This window comes from Anguilla rostrata, chromosome 12 (assembly GCF_018555375.3).
Source record: "Anguilla rostrata isolate EN2019 chromosome 12, ASM1855537v3, whole genome shotgun sequence".
NCBI lineage: Eukaryota > Metazoa > Chordata > Actinopteri > Anguilliformes > Anguillidae > Anguilla > Anguilla rostrata.
Window position 1 is genome coordinate 10654569 of NC_057944.1, and position 18283 is coordinate 10672851.

General features: G+C 38.7%; 1 protein-coding gene and 1 long non-coding RNA gene across 4 annotated transcripts in view; one reads left to right on the forward strand and one right to left on the reverse strand.

The window, feature by feature from the left end:
- LOC135236031 (uncharacterized) overlaps nucleotides 1–18283 on the reverse strand; it is a 42040-nt gene that overhangs the window by 16145 nt on the left and 7612 nt on the right. The gene's annotated exons all lie outside the window — the stretch shown is intronic.
- LOC135236030 (G protein-activated inward rectifier potassium channel 2-like) overlaps nucleotides 1–18283 on the forward strand; it is a 34049-nt gene that overhangs the window by 2193 nt on the left and 13573 nt on the right. For both annotated transcript variants that reach the window (XM_064302175.1, XM_064302176.1), the window contains exon 2: nucleotides 14020–14169. The gene's annotated coding sequence lies outside the window, so the exon portion shown is untranslated. The remainder of the gene's footprint in view (nucleotides 1–14019; nucleotides 14170–18283) is intronic.

Genomic DNA, 18283 nt, shown 5'->3' on the forward strand with positions numbered 1-18283 from the left:
AAAACGAGTTTCTGTCTTGAAATCACTTAAGTTTGTCATTACCTTTAGATAACATTAACACCCTATAAACTCATCGTGTCGTTCAGGTGATTATGTTTTTTTCCTTCAATAGCTTAACAGGGTTTTTTTCCCTACTTACATTGTCTGATCGTCGTAGAGTATAGTTTAGAAACAGCTGCATGTTCTATAGCCAACACCATTGAAAGATACAAGCCAGTTAAGAGGTTGCTTTGGTAAACCAACACACTACCATCGGTTCGCTTTCTCCCTACTTCTACTCACAGTAGTATGGAGGACCAAAAGTATGTATGACTCAAGAAATCAATGAACAAGTAAAGATAAATGCAAGAAACATGTACAAATAAATGGATGTACACAGAAATAAATTAACAGATAAAATCGGACATCAATGGGTAGTTCTGCATTTCGTATTTATTTGTTTATTTATTGATTCATTTATTTCTGCATATATTTATTTTCGCATTTATTTATGTATTTCTTCACATGATAATGAGGGGACTGCCAATCAAAGTATGTCGTGGTGCCACGTTATTCCTATAGGTTGATCGATAACAGAGTGCGTAGATCGACTTAATGTACGCCTTGCTTCAATACCAGTTGCTTTTTACTACGTTAACGTAAGTAGTGAAGATGTAAAATTCAAAACGTAACGCAGATTTTTTACGTGGTTGCATCGGAGCTTGCGAGCGACGTATTTCAGGTTAAATACTCACAATTACACTCTCTTGAGATTTAGATAAATATTTAGGGAGATATTGCCATGTAGTCTGTTTTGGCTACGTGCAAGTGTTTTTTTCCCCGTGTTTTTTTCTGGTGCCTAGTGTACTGTGGTGTAATGCGAGCCCGGGACGGTTCATATGTATGTCGATCAGCAGTCATCCTTAAACATGTTTTAGTCGAGTTGAGGTACTAGAAGGTGCAGAGTTTCAAGATATAGACAGGCAAAGTCATAAGCATGAATACAGGCAAGCACAAAGTCAAAGAAGTGAACAGAACGCAGCACACTAAAGGTTGGACAAGCAGTGTTTCTGAATAGTGTGCCACAGTGAACTAGTAAAAGATGACAGTAGGAGCAGAGTGTGCGAAGAGGGCATTAGCAAGAGTGCGCATGCAGCTTAGTTAGCATAAGCATACGGCAATGACTAATAATAGTGTAAAACCAACTAGTGGTTATCTTTATACATGTAGTATACTGTACTTTAAATCATAGTATAGATAGAGTATTGATGATGCAAATATGAACAAAAATAGAATCACACAATCAATGTGACATATCAGTGACAATGCTACAATCATAGTGTGAAGAGCCATGCTCAGATGTCTACAGTTATTGCCAACACTAGGTTTTAATATCCTTCTTCATAAAATTTAGGGGTTATCCTACTAGATAACCAGTGTAAAACACATGTATTGTCTTATGATAAGTTTTCACTGATTGCCTATAGATATGATAAAAAAAACAAAAAACAAATAATTGTTTTGAATTACATTCCTTGTTTGAACTTTTAAAGCTATTAAGACTGTTAATCGTATGTGTAACACCCCCCACCGTGTTAGTTCTTTCCCCACCCACAGGGTTAAATGTAACATTTCACTCTCGGTAGTTTGGTCAAATTACTAGTGTCCCAGAAATGTCATTATACTATGTAATCATAGTTGAAATGTCAGTGGTTTGTATTAAACATGATTAATCTAGTTTGAGTAATATTTTCAGAATTAAGCCAAATATGAAAACTGTTAGTTATTTCCCCTATCTCCCCAACACTAATGCCAGAGATTTGAGACTGGCTAACTTAGCTGAAAATGCTAGTCCTGATTATTTACTCTTTCATATGGACGCTTTGACTATTTGTTCCAGTCAGCTGCATCACAGAGGTTGACCCATGTAGTATTCAGGAAATTGGAGGAAGTGACTTTTCGCCAGAATGTTTCGCTCCAAAATTCAGATCAATGCCAGATCAGTTGGACGCTGTTCTCACATACTGCCTGTGGAAGCTGTGGATAGTTATTATTAGCTGTTTTGTCTGTCCGCGGCATTGCAATTCTTTTTTGGGTTGGTGAGAGAACAGTCCACCATAGAATGGCAGAGCATGGCATAAGGTCAGTCTGAGATCTTAGGGCAACAAGCCTCCTACCGAGTGCAGTTCGCCTAGATGTACGAGTGCAGTTCGCCTAGATGTACGAGTGCAGTTTGCCTAGATGTACGAGTGCAGTTCGCCTAGATGTACGAGTGCAGTTCGCCTAGATGTACGAGTGCAGTTTGCCTAGATGTACGAGTGCAGTTTGCCTAGATGTACGAGTGAAGCTCGCCCAGATGTATGAGTGCAGTTCGCCTAGATGTATGAGTGAAGCTCGCCCAGATGTACGAGTGCAGTTCGCCCAGATGTACGTCTTAACTGGATTTACCCTGAAACCGACACGTGCTCCGACGAGCTCACCTGGGATCGCTCTCGCCTCCCACTCGTGGGTGTGTTTTCTATTTTTAAAACAGTGTTCATCAAATGTACAGTATATCGATTGCATATTTTGGAAATCTCCACACAGGACTTGGGCCTATAAATATGATGTCACACGAGTTCACAAGACCACAAGAACGCACAAGTACAGACAGCCTTCCATTATGAGAGCCAGATAGATTCAGCTGCAGGTTACCATGGAGATCATAGCTGCTGTGCTCACATTTCTCAGTGAAAACTGTTTTTTTTCTCCAGCAAATTCCGTAAGAGATGTTGCAAGAAAAAAAATCCATCCAAGTTACAAAATGGGATTCATAATCTGCAATCTGAGTCCATACTTTGATGCTTATGAGGAAATTAATCTGTTAATGGACACAATGATGCAGATCATTACATCAATACAGAGACAGACTAAACTTTGGCTTTCTTTGAAAGCAGGTCCATTTTATTTATTATTGCTGAGCAGAGAAATAGATAGGTGCCGATATCTGACTTTTTTTTCAAAGCTGTATCAAGGTAAATTGTTTCAATAAATCCAAAGACTTTATCAAGGAAGCTACACATTGTGAGTTCCACATCTAAGATGTGCATGATGTGTTCATTGCTCCTATCATCCACAGCTAAGCACCAAGCAGAGAGACTTATCATTCAGTTCTTAAACTTTGTATGATGGGTAATATACAAAACAATATCCTCTGTACTATTTTCCACTCATACTATGAAAGTGTCCTAAGACGTTCCACCCTTGCAGCCATGCTCATGTGTTGTTGTTTTTAAAGGAAAATGTCAGCGAAGCTATGCCTTGTTTTTACAGCGATTCTGTCACTCATATTTGTGGGACCAAAATGGTTGAAAAGTATGCTCCCAAATATACTCAGTGAAACCCCAAATATAAGTGTATCATCCTGGGATTTGAAGTGAACTACATTTAGAGAACATTTAGCCTACTTAACTTTCTCATCCAGTGTACTCAACAACTATACTCAATAGTAAGCAAGTGTGCTGATTCGGACAAGGCCCCAGACTTGGTTAGAGCTCTTGGTGCTGTACATGCCGTTCCTGCAGCTAAGGAGGGGTGCCTTCAGGGCTCCCCACAGGAAAGCAGACCTAAAACATCCCCAACCTGCTAACAAACTAAAACAGAAAAACCTAAAACAAAAACAAGACAACAACAAAGTCCTCTAAAACAGCCAAATTTTTAAAAAATAAAAAAGAAAACCCCTCTTCCACACTGACTAACGCCAGGCACCCACCACACGCGTAGTGTAAGTGGCGCGTAAGCAGCACGGCGAAGCAGCACGGCGCGGCGCGTCGTGTGTCTACACGGGTTCCGTCTGTGTCGTGCAAAGGCTTGCTTAAAGCTCTATATTCCTAGTAGCTCTCGCAGTCTGCAGTGGGATTACATCGTGTATTTCACGTTTGTTCATGACTGTTGATTATGGGTTAAGTGAATACTTGGTGAGAGACCTTTTTCAGTTTGTTAATTTGGTAATATTTTGTTGACTCATGTAAATACGTGAGAAAGTAAACGCTTTAAGGAATTACCATAAGCTTAAATCGTAGCCTACATAATAATCAAACAAACTGTATTAATTTATTTGCTTGGTTAACAAGCATGCCAACTTTATGAAGGATATGTAATGATCATAATAATAATAAATAATCCATAATCAACCATTGGAAATTCCTGTGTCATCTTGTTATTCACGTCAAAACATTTATATGATCAGATTTAGTAAAATCAGTTAATCGTCAAAAAGATAGCGTAACAGTTTAAACTTGAAAGGATATGAACATCCCCAACGCCATGAACACCGGAAACTTTGAAGTACAAGTGCAATAAAGGCTTGCTTACAACTTCATTTATAAAATAGATGCATTTTCATCGGCAAGACCACTAAATCTGATTTTTTAAAGCTCTGTGGATTGTCTGATTTTTATTAACAAGCCCTTTTTGAAAGCACGGCGAACGAAGACATCGGAGAAGTCAAATAGCCTGAGCAATGGTTGGTTAAAAACTACCTTCCAACACTCGAGCTAACAAACTTCTGCTCGGTGCATTCACTTCTACATCATTCAATAGGCTACGTCTTTCTGTGGTGTATTTTCAAATTTACCCCACCCCCTCCGCAAAATAAGATAGCGAAACTAAGTTTGCATTTTTCCCAGTTTCCAGTTTTTTTTTTTTTCCCCTGCAAGGACAATACAAAAACGAAAAGGCTTGTATTTTTTAGCTGCTTATAAAATATATGGTAGGGAACTAGGAACACACCCCCAATAGCCTAATATAAGGATGAAATATAAATCAGGGCATGTATACCTAGCATTTTAGAGCATATTTCTGTGTATAAACAGGTCATCATGACGCGCGGCAAGCAGAAAAATAGAACAGAAGCGAAAAACTACGCTTCAGTTCGCCTGTGTCGCACAAGTTTCGCAGCCGGTTCACGACGCGTTCGCATCTGGTGTAGAGGACGTCGCCCGCTGCCGTTGTAATAACAGTACTTCAACTACGCTTCACTTACCCACGTAGTACGCGCGTCATGCGCTCGTGGCCGCTACGCGTGCGGTGGGTGTCCGGCTTAACAACACTAACATGGTGGCAAAGTGACTATCTAAATCAGTGGTAACCGACCCTGTTCTTGGAGATCTACCGTCCTGTAGGTTTTCAATCCTAACAAAGCACACCTCATTCAAGAGCTAGCAATCTCTTTTGAGCAACTAATTAGTAGAATCATGTGTGACAAATCAGCTTGAAATGAAAGCCAATTGGCCAATTCTTTATAGCTGGGCTCCAGCTCTGAGTGCCAATGTTGCTGCCAAATTTCAGCAATTTTTTGCCAAACTGTTTGGGAGTTATGAGCATTTATGTGATAAGCCACACCCACATAAATTTTTAATTGGCATATGGCATACATTTTTTTTGGGACCATTTACTGAACAAAAATGGTGGAAAACTCTAATTGGTGGACATAATGGATTTGAGTTGTCCATGAGGAGAGACTTGAGAGGCAAGATTTAAGTCTCAAAAGTTTGAGTTATGATTGTTTGAAAATTGGAAATTCAAGTGACAGTTATAGGGCCACCAAATGGCTAATCAGTGCCAAAATCACTCAGTCGTTTAGCCATCTGGTTAAACCAAAACAGAGTACAGAGGAAAATAGCTAATAGCATGTCCAAAATTGTGGTAATCCAAGATGGCAGCAACAAAAAAGAGGGATATTTATGTTTCAGCAAGTTCATTGCTACAGCAAGTTTTAACATCTAAAAGACAACAGTGATTTTTTATGAATTTATGATTAAAAAAAAAAGATTTGCATGGCGCTGTCACAACAAAAGTCATCCCCTTTACAAATTTCATCCCCCCTATTCACTTCCGGGGTTATGTTGTGCCGTTACATTGTGCCGAGTGGTCAGATCTCTCTGTCCGAAGATTCAAATTAAAATAAGCTTTATTGGCATGACGTGTATATATATATATATATACATACATACATACATACATATTGCAAAAACATGAGTACAACAAACAATAAACATATAAACAGAATACAAATTTGTGTGTGTGTATGTGTGTGGTATTTCTGTATCTTAGCTTGTGTAATGGCATGTGTAAATTAGGTGAAACAGTGAGTACAATAATTAATATTAAAATAAATCTCTCTCTAGCAAGATTCATAGATCGCTAGCTAGCTAGCAAGAGAAATAAATAGATAGCCAGCGAGACAGATCACTAGCTAGCTAGCTGGAAGAGCTTCTCTTAGACTTTTATAAAAGCTGCTCTTCCTAGCTAGCCAGCTAGCTAGCGATCACTCACTGTCGTTAGCAGCCAGCAGATAATGCTTGGAAACCACGCATGCAAGGTAGTCAAGTTGACGCTAACTTATGCATTAAGGGAACGTAACATAACCCCGGAAGTGAATAGGGGGATGAAATTTGTAGGGGGGATGAAATTTGTTGTGACAGCGCCACCATATGACTCAATTGATACAATACTGTAGGGTTGGGCTCAGGCTTAGATTATATGTAGCTGCATGCAAGGAGAAAAGAAAATGAAAAACATTGGACAGATTTTTGTATTCATCAGAATACACCAGAGGTGGGTGTATCTGTTTCAGTTTTCCTGCCAACTTCTGCCCTTGATTACTTAATTAGCCATAGCATTTACATCATCTGACATTTTAGCTAAATTTCTTGAAAAGCACATAAACGACAGCCGAAGACTGTTCTTGTGTCCCTATGACATGTTTTACTGTGATCTAATCTATGAGTGAACCAGTGTTGCTGTGTATAGCCAATTAGTTCATTTAGCCAGCGTAATTGGTAGAAACAAAAACCTGCATACAATTGTCCACCCCTGGAAAATCTTCCAATCAATAGAAGAGCATTTCTGCCAAGGATGAACTAGTTTTATAAACCACAGTGTAGAGTAGTTTTAGCTCATCACTTGACTTGTTGTTTTAAATACTCTTTTAAAGCCATGAAAATAAGAGTGGTGATATTCTGTAAGCTGCTTGGTCATATTACTCTATGAGAATCAGTTTATTGTTCTGAGTTGAATGGCTGAACCTCATTACCCATGGTCCCCTAAGAGAGAAATCCATGTCAGAATCTTTATTGTAGTCAAGATCAAATTAATAATAAGAAATCTCTCTTGCCTGTGCAGAACTTGACCAATTGTTTTAAGTAAGTGAAGCAGATATCTTTGAACGCTAAATGGATAGGCTTTTAAGCCAGGTGCATCTAACATTATTTTAATGAACTGTCTTCTTTAAAACAAAACTGCCTGGCCTGGGCATGGCAGCACCAGTATTGCTTTTGTCTGTGGGCATTTGGTCCAATACATATAGTAATTCAGAATGTTATCTGCCAAATATATTACCAAATGGCCATATACACACAACTTGACACATGGCAAGCTTACACACAGGAAGCTCACCCTGTAAAAACACTCAAATCACGTACAATATGGATATTCTCAGAATGACATAACAGCCCAGCTTGACTGATTTTATGCTTATATGCCTGCAGAAAACATACGCCCAAGAGTAAAAAAATGCCGTCTGTGTTTACAAGAATGCAAAAAGCAGATGTGCAGGTGACATTAGGAATGTCCTGTGTACGTAGGCTCCAACTTGGCATTAATATGGGGGGCAAAAATAGTTTGAAACAAAATATATTTACATGCTTTGCTATTATAGCACATCACAAGCAGAAGTTGCTCATAAACAGGTGCACATTAAGTAACATTTGCATAAGTGAGGCACACTCTTGACACAGCTGGATGAACAGTGATGTGAGAAAGAAACTCTTCTGCTGCTGACAACAGGTTCACTCAGTTGTAAGACAACTGCTGACAAACAAACAAAAGAGTCTTTCTTACCAGCTAGCTAGCTAACTGGCTGATACACAAACTTAAAGCATTAGCCAAACATCTTTGCTAACCTACTACACCTAACAAAATATATTCCTTTTAAAATAAGATCAGCTGTCCATGTTTTTTTTAAATTTAAAAACAAGGCTATTTTCAGAGTTTGTTGATTAAAGCTTATCTATTTTGAGATGTCAGTGGTTACAGATGGGGGATATGGGGTTGGTTGAGCAAGAAAAAAGGAAGAACAGATGAATGAACCCTGTCCAAGTAGATACTGCATGGAAGCAATGTGTCATGCTTCATAGAACTTCGCTGTGGCAGTGATTAAATATAAAATATGCACTGTCAAACAGATGGCTTCCAATATTTTCATCGGCTGCCACTTCTCGTGCCGTTTTTGACAAATGGCTGGCAGCATAATTTGTCCCGCTCATTTTATTTAACTACAGTCTCCCTGTTGTCCCAGAAAGCCGACCCTTCAAATCGCACTTGAAAGGACACCACTGCACAGTAGTTGATAATGTGCCATATCCTTCAGTGACTGACTGTTTGCTACCCATTCTCACCTCTGACTGGATGTGAGGAAACAAAGGGTTTCACTGTCTGATGCCCATTCTTGCCCGAGAATAGATGAATTTCATCTTGACTGTGCCAGTTGTCACCTCTGATTGGATGTGATGAATCACAGCACCGGACTGTGTACCCATTCTCACCTCTGATTGGATGTGATGAATCACAGCACCTGACTGTGTATGCACCGTCACCTCTGATTGGATGTGACAAATCAGTCTCACAGCACTTGCCTCTGTTCAGACCAGCAGAGAAATGTAAAATAAATGCTTGAATTGCAATACATTTATACACATATGTGAGCGCTCCTACTGTATGGGGTCATGCAATGCTGCCATGTGCCACAGGCAATGATTGTCATCAATTATGTGTGTAGCTTCTGTGTTATCAGTGTGACATCCTTCTCCGGTCTTAACCTCTGCCTGATGACCTCCCCCAATAATGTTTCTGAATGTCTCCAAACTAACCATTTTCAAATTATGCCTCTTTGTTTCTATTTAACTCAATATTTATTTATTTTTTTGCAGTGTGGCATGATGAGATACTTATGTTCTGGAAACATGAACTCAGTTCTACATCACATTGTTCTGTTGTATGAGAAACGACAACCAAGAAACCATTTTCTGTGATACAAGTTGTACCAGTGGGCAGATTTCTGTTTCAGAATTGCAACCGGTTTCTATGTCACAACTGGGCTCCTGTAAAATCTGCCAATCATTTCTAACTATGTTATTTGCATAAACCTGCCCTCGGTCAGCTTCCTCTAAGATCGAGGTAACGCCCGTGATTTAGCATCTATGACCACAGAATGGAATTATGAAAGAACAAGCAAGCAAGATTTCAAGCATGACTAGCAAAGCGGGCCATGTTAAATGTGCTGTGTCGGGACATTTTGAATCTTTCCAGCTACAAGTTTAATCAGCTACAACAGTCAGGGCTTGGACGTAAGCTGTCGAAGCACTTTACAGCTCTCTAGCCAATTAGCTAAGTATGCGATACATAAACTACAGTTTGCACTTAGATATAAAAATTTGGACACTTCCCATAGAAACCCCGATTCTTGAACCGGCTCCTGGTTTTCCTCCTTGGCTTTAAATTTGAGATCTAACTCTAATGTAGAGGAAGCCATGTTTGCTGTTCACTTTTCTGGAGCAGGAGTGTGGGCAGGGGAGGAAGGGGGCGCTTGTGTCATTCCTGGTCAGATAACTAATCAATGCAGAGCATGTGAAAAAAAAAAACATGCAACACCCACACAAAATGGCCTCTTCAGCTGAAAGGGTAAAAAAAACTAATGTCAACATGTTTGGTAGACCTTGTGGAATAATATAGAATTGCTGGAAAATTGTATAATAGGGGACCTTGAAGTGAATGCAATTGTTCCTGTCTTTAGTTCTTTTGAACATTGGAACATCAGAACATTGTTCACAAAGAAGTCTCAGGTTGTGGTTAATGGGTGGTCAGTACAATTTTGCTATTTATTAATGGTTTCGAAAGAGCTTGATTGTTTGTTTAAAAAAAAAAAAATTTGGCTTGGCAATGAGAAAGTGCACACCTGTTTTCCACAAGTTACCATCATCAGTCCCCTAAAGAGAATATACTGAAAGCCTTTAGTGTCTCAGATAAGAGCTTGTGTAATAACAGTTTAAATCTGAAAAATGTAAAATTCTGGCTGAAGCAGAGAGCAGGGAGCGTCATTAGACTGTAATGAGGACGTCTTAATGATGACACTCTGGGGTTCCTGATTTCTCTCAGCCTGAAGCCAGTCTTAATCACCTGCCATCTGGTCGAGGCCCTCCAGTGATTATATGACACCGTTCATACCAATGCCACTGTTGTGTGCGGAAAAAAAAGACCACACACCATTGCAACACATTTTTAGCTATATTGATTGGCATTCCATTCCACATTGCTCAGTTTGATTAACTCCAAACACTATTCTTTCGCTAAGTTCTTAGTTGTATGGTGGTGCCCCCTATGATTAGCTGGAGGCTAATGTGTACTACCTGAATATAACAGATGCAAGTGCTTTAAGAACCATTTATGAGAAAAATCATTACAGTAACATTTACCTTTTTCCAGATTCCATGACTTTAATGCTTTAATATCTCAACAATAACAGTGGCAGTGGTGGTAAAAATCTGGGATTTTTGGCATTTTATACAGCTTCTGCGTTAAACTCCACACACTTCCGGTTTACGCCATGCCCACTGTTGGTTTTCATCAAAAACTTTGTTGGTTGAACAAATACAGATACAAACACAAATAGTGGCATCTCCCTAAACCCCTAGTCTGTACATCTAAGTCTGAAATATGTCTTAAATAAAAATAAATAAAGCTCTGTTGTGTCTGTCAGTTTGGACCTTCCTGGAATCTGCATAATGCTTTCTGCCTAACTCACACTAAGGGAAATACCCTAAGCAACTAGCAACCCCAAAAGTTCCCTTTGGGGAAGTCTTAGTTAGAGCGTACATTTTCCTTCAAATTACACTTCTTTCTGAACACAGTTATGTAATGGTCTAGGTCCTATGAACCATCAACAAAAATGAACTGATCTCCATAAATAAACCATTATTTTAATGAACTTTAAAATGATATAAAACTCAGTAAAATAATTTAGGAGACTTTGACAGGTAACTTTCCTTTTTTATGAATGCCACCAGAAAGAAAATTGTATGAATCAGTGAATGAATTTAGCCTTTCTGTACCACGAAATGGGTCCCTCATTTCTCTTTCACGTCTCTGTATATTGGATGCTCTTTGCATACTGTAGCAAGAAGGTGATGGTCAGAGATGTTTGTGATGAATTTTAATTAGTACAGGCTGATTACTGGGTTATTTTTTAAGAAATGTAATTAGCAAATGTGTTGAGTACAGTTACATCACAAGTGACTCGCAAAGGAGTGAACTCTCATCTGACGAGCCACATGTCTGTAATTAAGACATAATTATTTAATTACCAATGTGGTTGTGTCTGCTTAGGCAATAAATCACAAGTAGCCTAAGGAGGATCTGTATTAGGGAGCATTTGTACAGCCTGTTCAAGTCAAATCCCAGCCTGTCATGTGTGCTGAAAGGGGCCTGAAAGTGTTGTAGCAAAGGGAAATAAAAGCCCTATTTGCACGGGAATGGTTTAACTCCAGGACGTGATGCAATGTAATTTGTAAACATTATGTGGGTAACTGCAGTGGAGCGTTCATACATGGTAAAAATAGCCCCTACTTGTCCACCCCAGTTACTGAAATGTTTCGCTAAATATTCGGGAGCTACCGGTATCTCCACACACGTGAGCAGGAACCCCAGTCAAACACACCTCGGTTCTCACTTCCTATAATTTCTCAGAAGCTGTTTCCCAGTCACGGCTCTAAGCTTTCTACTGACGGTCATGAACCCAACACATGCATTTCCTCCCCTCCTATAGTTAAAAAAAACATTGCATTCATAAGCAATTATTTTCTAGCCATTTTTGTTAATATGAAAAAATGATGTCACTAATTAAATGACACTCGGTCCATTGGCTTAAATCATATTCTGAATGAAAGGGCACAACATCATGAACAACACTGGCGCCATTAACACCAATACCTGAAAAAACTAAGCTGTTAAGAAGAATTGAAAATTCTTTCTATACATATTGTTCAATATTGAAAAATAATAAGAATCTTCTCATGAAGCACAGTTGTTACTGACCTAATCCTCGTCACGGATCAAGTTTGTTCTAGTTTTAAACTGGTTTCAAAAGGAAAAGTTACTTCGCAAAAAAACCAACAACAACAAAAAAACATGGCCACCACAAGAGACTGAATACACTGCATTGTCAGCAATGTTTTCTAAGGAACTGAAGCACATGGCATGAACTTGGAGTTCATCAAACTTTGTTCCAAAGACCATATGCTTAGAAGACTATACAGTTTTGCTCTCATCTTAATTCATGTCCCATTACAGTAGGTTTGCACCCTTAATTGCTGCTTGCAGCCATATTTTCCAGCAGTTTTTTCCATACCTTTCTTATGCCAATGATGATTTCAGATGTCTACCCAAAGGTTATGTGTTCAAATTTCAATACAGATTTCATCTAATTTAACTTTTTTCTTCACAATTCCTATTTGTTTTGTCAGATATACCATCGTGCCGAAATCATCGTCAGTTCAGTAGAACATAGAAAAGAGCATTCTCTCTTCCACAGTAGCAGGCATTTCCTTTAGCCCCACGCTCTCACCAGCTGCCACTGCAGTAGGGGAGTACACTGTATGCACAGCTGGTGCAGAGAGACAGCAGGCATTGAAATTCTTTGCTTCAACATGTTGCTTGAGGCATTATCTGACTTCAGAAAAATATATCCTAGGCACACGCTTGAAGTACAGTATAGAATACAGACTGCTTTGCAAGAGAACAGGTGAGCAATCAAAGATTACTATCTTTCTTCGGGGGAATCAATGACTTGTTCCTCGTCTGAAATGGTTGGCTGTTTTTAAATCAGGTTTGGACAATCTGATGCAATCTGAAGCAGTACTTCTTTTGTCCCTCTCTACCTCAGTTCATATTACAGGAGTAATTCCCTTCCTGTCCAGCTTTTGGTCGGTTGAACCTGATGTTACTAAAGAAGAAATGTTACCACACCAACATTACATATATACTACACACTAAACTACATTTTAGGCAAAATGAGCTTCAAAAGACAGGAAATGAAATTGATCTGCCCCAACGCTAACATCAGCCAGCTCTCCATCCATCAAGATTTATCAGCAGAGATATTTGACAACTGCTTCGGCCCTGTATATGTCTACAGTACTTCAAAGAACATGCACTCACCACTGGGCAGATTGAAACCTCTGTAAGAGCCTTACTCATACTCTTAGACTAGTGCTCGGTACAGTGTATTCCTCTGTATTAAAGCCAAAGGTAATATACTTATAGATGTTTCACATTTATGAAGCAGGCTTCATTTCCAGCGTGCTCATGTGTCCTATTTGGGATCACATATCTTGTATCACTCTTTCAGCTGAGCTTATCCACAAACTGTTGGTACATAGCATACAATTTTTAAACTAGTGTGATTAATTGATAGATCTTGCAGTGGAGGGTATATTATAGAGTGTACGGTGTATATTGCCATGATCTCTTAAGGATATGATATAATTTTCAGCTCATAACTTCAGGTCAGGTCATTACATCATAATACTAGTCCTACGACTCAGTTGATTCAGCATTGTGCTAAGAATTCAAACGTACTAATGAGTTTGAACAGGGAACTACAGATACTGAAAAATATCTGTTTTCACATACTGTACGTATCTCTGGATAAAAGTGTCTGGTAGGAAGTATATACACAGACAGGAGACAAATTAAAGGAAAAAGGCCAAGAATACTGTCAAAATATGAAGTCAATGATTTTTTTCAACAAGAAAAAGTAAGCATTATGGTTGGTTTTGAAACAGATATCAGGGTTCAATTATTGTTGTTTTATACGGGGTTGATCAACGCAAGCATACGCTGAGTATAATAAACCGTTTTATGGGTTTAAATTCCAAATAATAATAGATGTGATAATAATAATAAATAAACAAATAAGCCATGTTGATTGCCATTTGTTTCCTGCAGATTTATGACGTGTCAGTCTCCTGAGGACTTCCCTTTGCCACGGCCATTGCTGACTGCATCCTGCCCCTCGCTGTTTGGAGGCTGCTATGTCCAGGACAACACGGCTGCCCTTACGGTCTCCTCTCCTGCTGCTTCCAACATGGCCTTGAGGTACTGATACCGTCATAGCACCACAATGACACTTCCACTCAGTTACACATCCAGCATTAATTCAACTCTTTCTTATATGGTCCCCAGGCACCCAGCCTTGGACCTTACACCATTACATCACTACAGAGCCACTTCTTATGCAGTAAAATGGTCAGTGTTAATGCAGATCTGTGATGTGGCACTGCCTCAGAACGTCTTCACAGTAGCGATAACAGCAGCCTATTGGTCATCAGGTTGAGCATACAGCAAGACATACTGTCTCAACAAGAGGCTGACTTTGTAGTGGTGTGGTAATGTTGATGCATTATAGAGTGGATGTATTATAAAGTCCACTTTTTGTTTGGGTTAAATTAAATGGAGATAAAAAGACAAAAATACATTTTAATTAAATAAATACATGATTTCAAAAATCATGTATGAGCCGGGGGATGGAGCTGGGCACTTTCTAAAAGTTACAGAACAGTGATTTTATTGATACTTGGCCATGACTTGTCCTATAGAAAAAACAAAATAAACAGTACTGTAATAAACTTTAGAATAATATAAGGAAGGAGAAGTTCACAAAGGGCAGTTCACAAAAATCTGCCTCTTATCAGACCCCCGAAGGAAAACAGACTGTTTATTGTGCTAACAGGGAGTCAGTAGGTGTGATAAAGAGAGAAAGCATGCAAAACATCCTACTGGATAGGCATTATGTGAACCTTGGGTTCTCCATAATACAATGTAATCATGTTTTGTATTGTTGGAAACCCGATGTCATGGGGAACAAGTTGATGTCTTTGGTGGTGGGGCGCTAACGAAAGAGATTGATGCCTATGGGTCAGCGCCCAGCCAGATATACAGGTTAACCCGGTGTGGGAGGCATACAGAGATAGCACACGCAGAAGCATTAATGTACTGTTTTGTTATGTTTGTGTCTGTATTTGATGACTTTGTGTTTTGCTTTTATCTTTTGAGTATATAAGCGGAAATGTGGTATGGTTTAGGGAGACTCGTCAACACAGTCTCCTACGCATCACATGCGTATAGCCATCTCACTGCGCGCACAATTTTGCACCATTGTCTATTGGCATTATTAACACACCACACAGTAGATTGCATTTACTTTAACCTGCCATTCCTCTTTGACTCTTATCACTGCACACCTAGTAGTTTTAAGGTCTTACCATGCACATATAACTCAGAATATCTGCATCCCATAGTCACACGCCTATACACTAGTGTGTAGCAGGATACACAATTATTTTTATGCAGGCTACACAAGCCAGAGGCACATCCGTGTCTACCAAGATAGGTAGCGATTCATATTGAGCCACACTACTGACGGAAAGCAGTTTCCTGCTTCTATGCATAACGGTTAGCGCAGAGGAAAGTTCTAGTAGCACCGGGTAAGACTACACACGTTCCTTCGCAACTCAGATACATCTGCTGTTTGGTGTGTCTGAGAGGTTTCTAACAATACAAAGGAATACAATGAAAATAAAATAAAGCAAACATTTTGATACTTAAATATTTTTGTTTTCTTTTATATTTTATTTAGATTTATTAAAGCATTTAAGAATTTCCATTTGTGATTACTACAGTTACAGTGTCATTTTTTAAATGGTAGTGATGCATCCTTTCATGGAAAGATGAGTTTTGCCTTCTTTTTTGAGATCCATCTCTTATCGATCCGATTTAGAAAAATGCTACAACTCAGAAAGCCTTTCCCAGGGACTTGGTATGTCGAAAAGTTCTCTTTTACATTGTTTCATTGTTGGAATTTCGTTATGTTCAACTCATTTTTTATGATTGATGAAAATGTTAGTGTCAGGGAAGATTTTAGGTGTCATTGATCAATTTCACTGGCCAGTCTGTAGGTCTTTTTAAAATTAACATAACACAAAGTTATATCAAATTTCCTAAACAAAAACATTTTTAAATGAAAAAAGAAAACAATTCTCTTCCTATGCCAGGGCCCAGCAGCCATACTGATCTACTGATTAGGGTTCTCTTCACATTGTGGTATTATAGTCAGTTATACAATTATATAATATAAACATACATTATATGGATTAAGTCTCTGAAACTGCATGTCTGTCGGGGAATAGTGTATTAGTTACCAGCTGTTAAACTGTGATGTTAAGATCAACACATCAGAAAAGAACTTTGAGAGTCTTGAAAAAGAGTAGCTAAAAATAGAAAAAAAACAAAAAAGGTCAATCCAAGGCAAAGTGTAAAAAAGAATATGGATCACTGCTTGCTGAGATTTAACCGTAGTGGGCATGTTTCTATGGAAACTGAAACCCAAGAATAAAATAATTTTTGAAGCTTCAGCCTTCGGTCGCATCAGACAGGGGAAGAAAAACACAAACAACACACCAAATTATACTAAGCCTTATAGCCCTAATCATTTGTGTTCAAATCTAATTTTAATGCCATGTTTTCATATTGCGATATCATTTCATGGAACTCAGTTTTTGATCATTTTTGAGTAACCATATGTATGTCACTGCAAGATAGCAAAGTTAACAGCATTAGCCTTTAATAATCATATACTGTAGAAATTTAATGTAATACACAATACGATGAAGTGCACTAGTTTCGCATGGGATATCAGGAGGAAACTTTATGGTGTTTCTTGCTTTACTAAGCCCTTCTAAGTAGTTCAGATAGGAATCTTTCCAACTTCCTCGTAAGCCAGTGTACACACCTATGGGGGCTTATTTACGCATTGATAAAAATAGCATTTTTTTATCAATGCGTAAACACTTTATGAAATGAGCACTGCCCCATACGTGGGTATCGAACATCTGGAGCAAACCCAAGAGCATTCTTTGGTACCTTTGGGGTAGACATTTGCACACTGTCAAGGTGCAGTCAGCAGTAGGTCTCGTTTGTGTTTGAACTTTTGGACCATCCTGCACTGTGTAGTCCTTGTGTGTGTATATGCTGCTGTTTTTACAAATAAGGGTATTGGAAAGCTCCAGAACAGATGCACAGCATGAAGAACTTCAACCAAAAGCTGGTCATGTTCATGAAACAGGATATATTCTGAAATCATCCCCAAGTGTCATTTTCAACAATTCACAAAAAAAGATGGTGAGAATTATGTAAATCCCACTGTCTCAATTTGCATATCATCGAGGTGACTCAGAACACAAGACATGTGGCACATTTATTTATTTTCTGTCTCAGTGCTGTGCCAGTATGGATGAGTCAGTAGTGAAATGTGGCATTTGTTATCCTAACCTTTATCACAGTCTATGCTTGTTTTTGCTCTTCCTCTGGTTGAGTCATCTGGCTAGAATTGCATGCTGTTTATAAATGTCATTGTTCAGCAGTTTAAATAAACAAAATGGTGCTCACCAAAGCGGGTGGTGCAAGGGGGATTTCAAACAGCACTGTAACCTGAAACGTACCAGTTTCTTCAGTTACAGAACTGCACAGCTACTCACTCAAGGCCAGTGCTACTACAGAGCTCATTGAGAGGCCATTTTACAATGGACCAGAATTGAAACAGCAATAGATATAGCTAAACCACATTATAAGAACACGATATGCTTGTATATTATATACTGTAGTGGTGTTGTACTCTAGCTTTCATTGTCTTGAGAAAATCATGTACTTGTTTTGGAAGAGGAGGGTCTGTCTGTAGCACTGTTGTTGAGAATATTTGTGATATTATTCTTGTTTTGAGAGACATTTACAGTGTGGTAATATGATGGAAGGTCATGAACTCTTCTTCTTGTAAAAAGTCACCGTTTAAATCTCAAGCAAATTAACATTAGCCTTGCACTGCACACTTTAATGGCCTACCCCCCCTAACCCCCTTAAAAAAAAAGTATAAAAGCTAAGTTTGTTCAATAAAAATGTTATCTTAATGTTCCCCAGGACTTGAGGTGATTCATATTGACAAGCTTGCCCTTTAAAAATGTCAGATCTGAGACAGGGCCTTTTGTGGAAAGTGTGGGTGTGTAATGGGACCTGGGTATTGATTTTAATTGGGAAGGTTCCAGAAATTTTACCAATTTCTGTATGTATTTTGTCAGACCAATAGTGACCCAACAGAAACATTTCAATTGGTAGATGTCTGATTTAAATATAGGGGGTCATCTTCTGTGGAAAGCAGGGG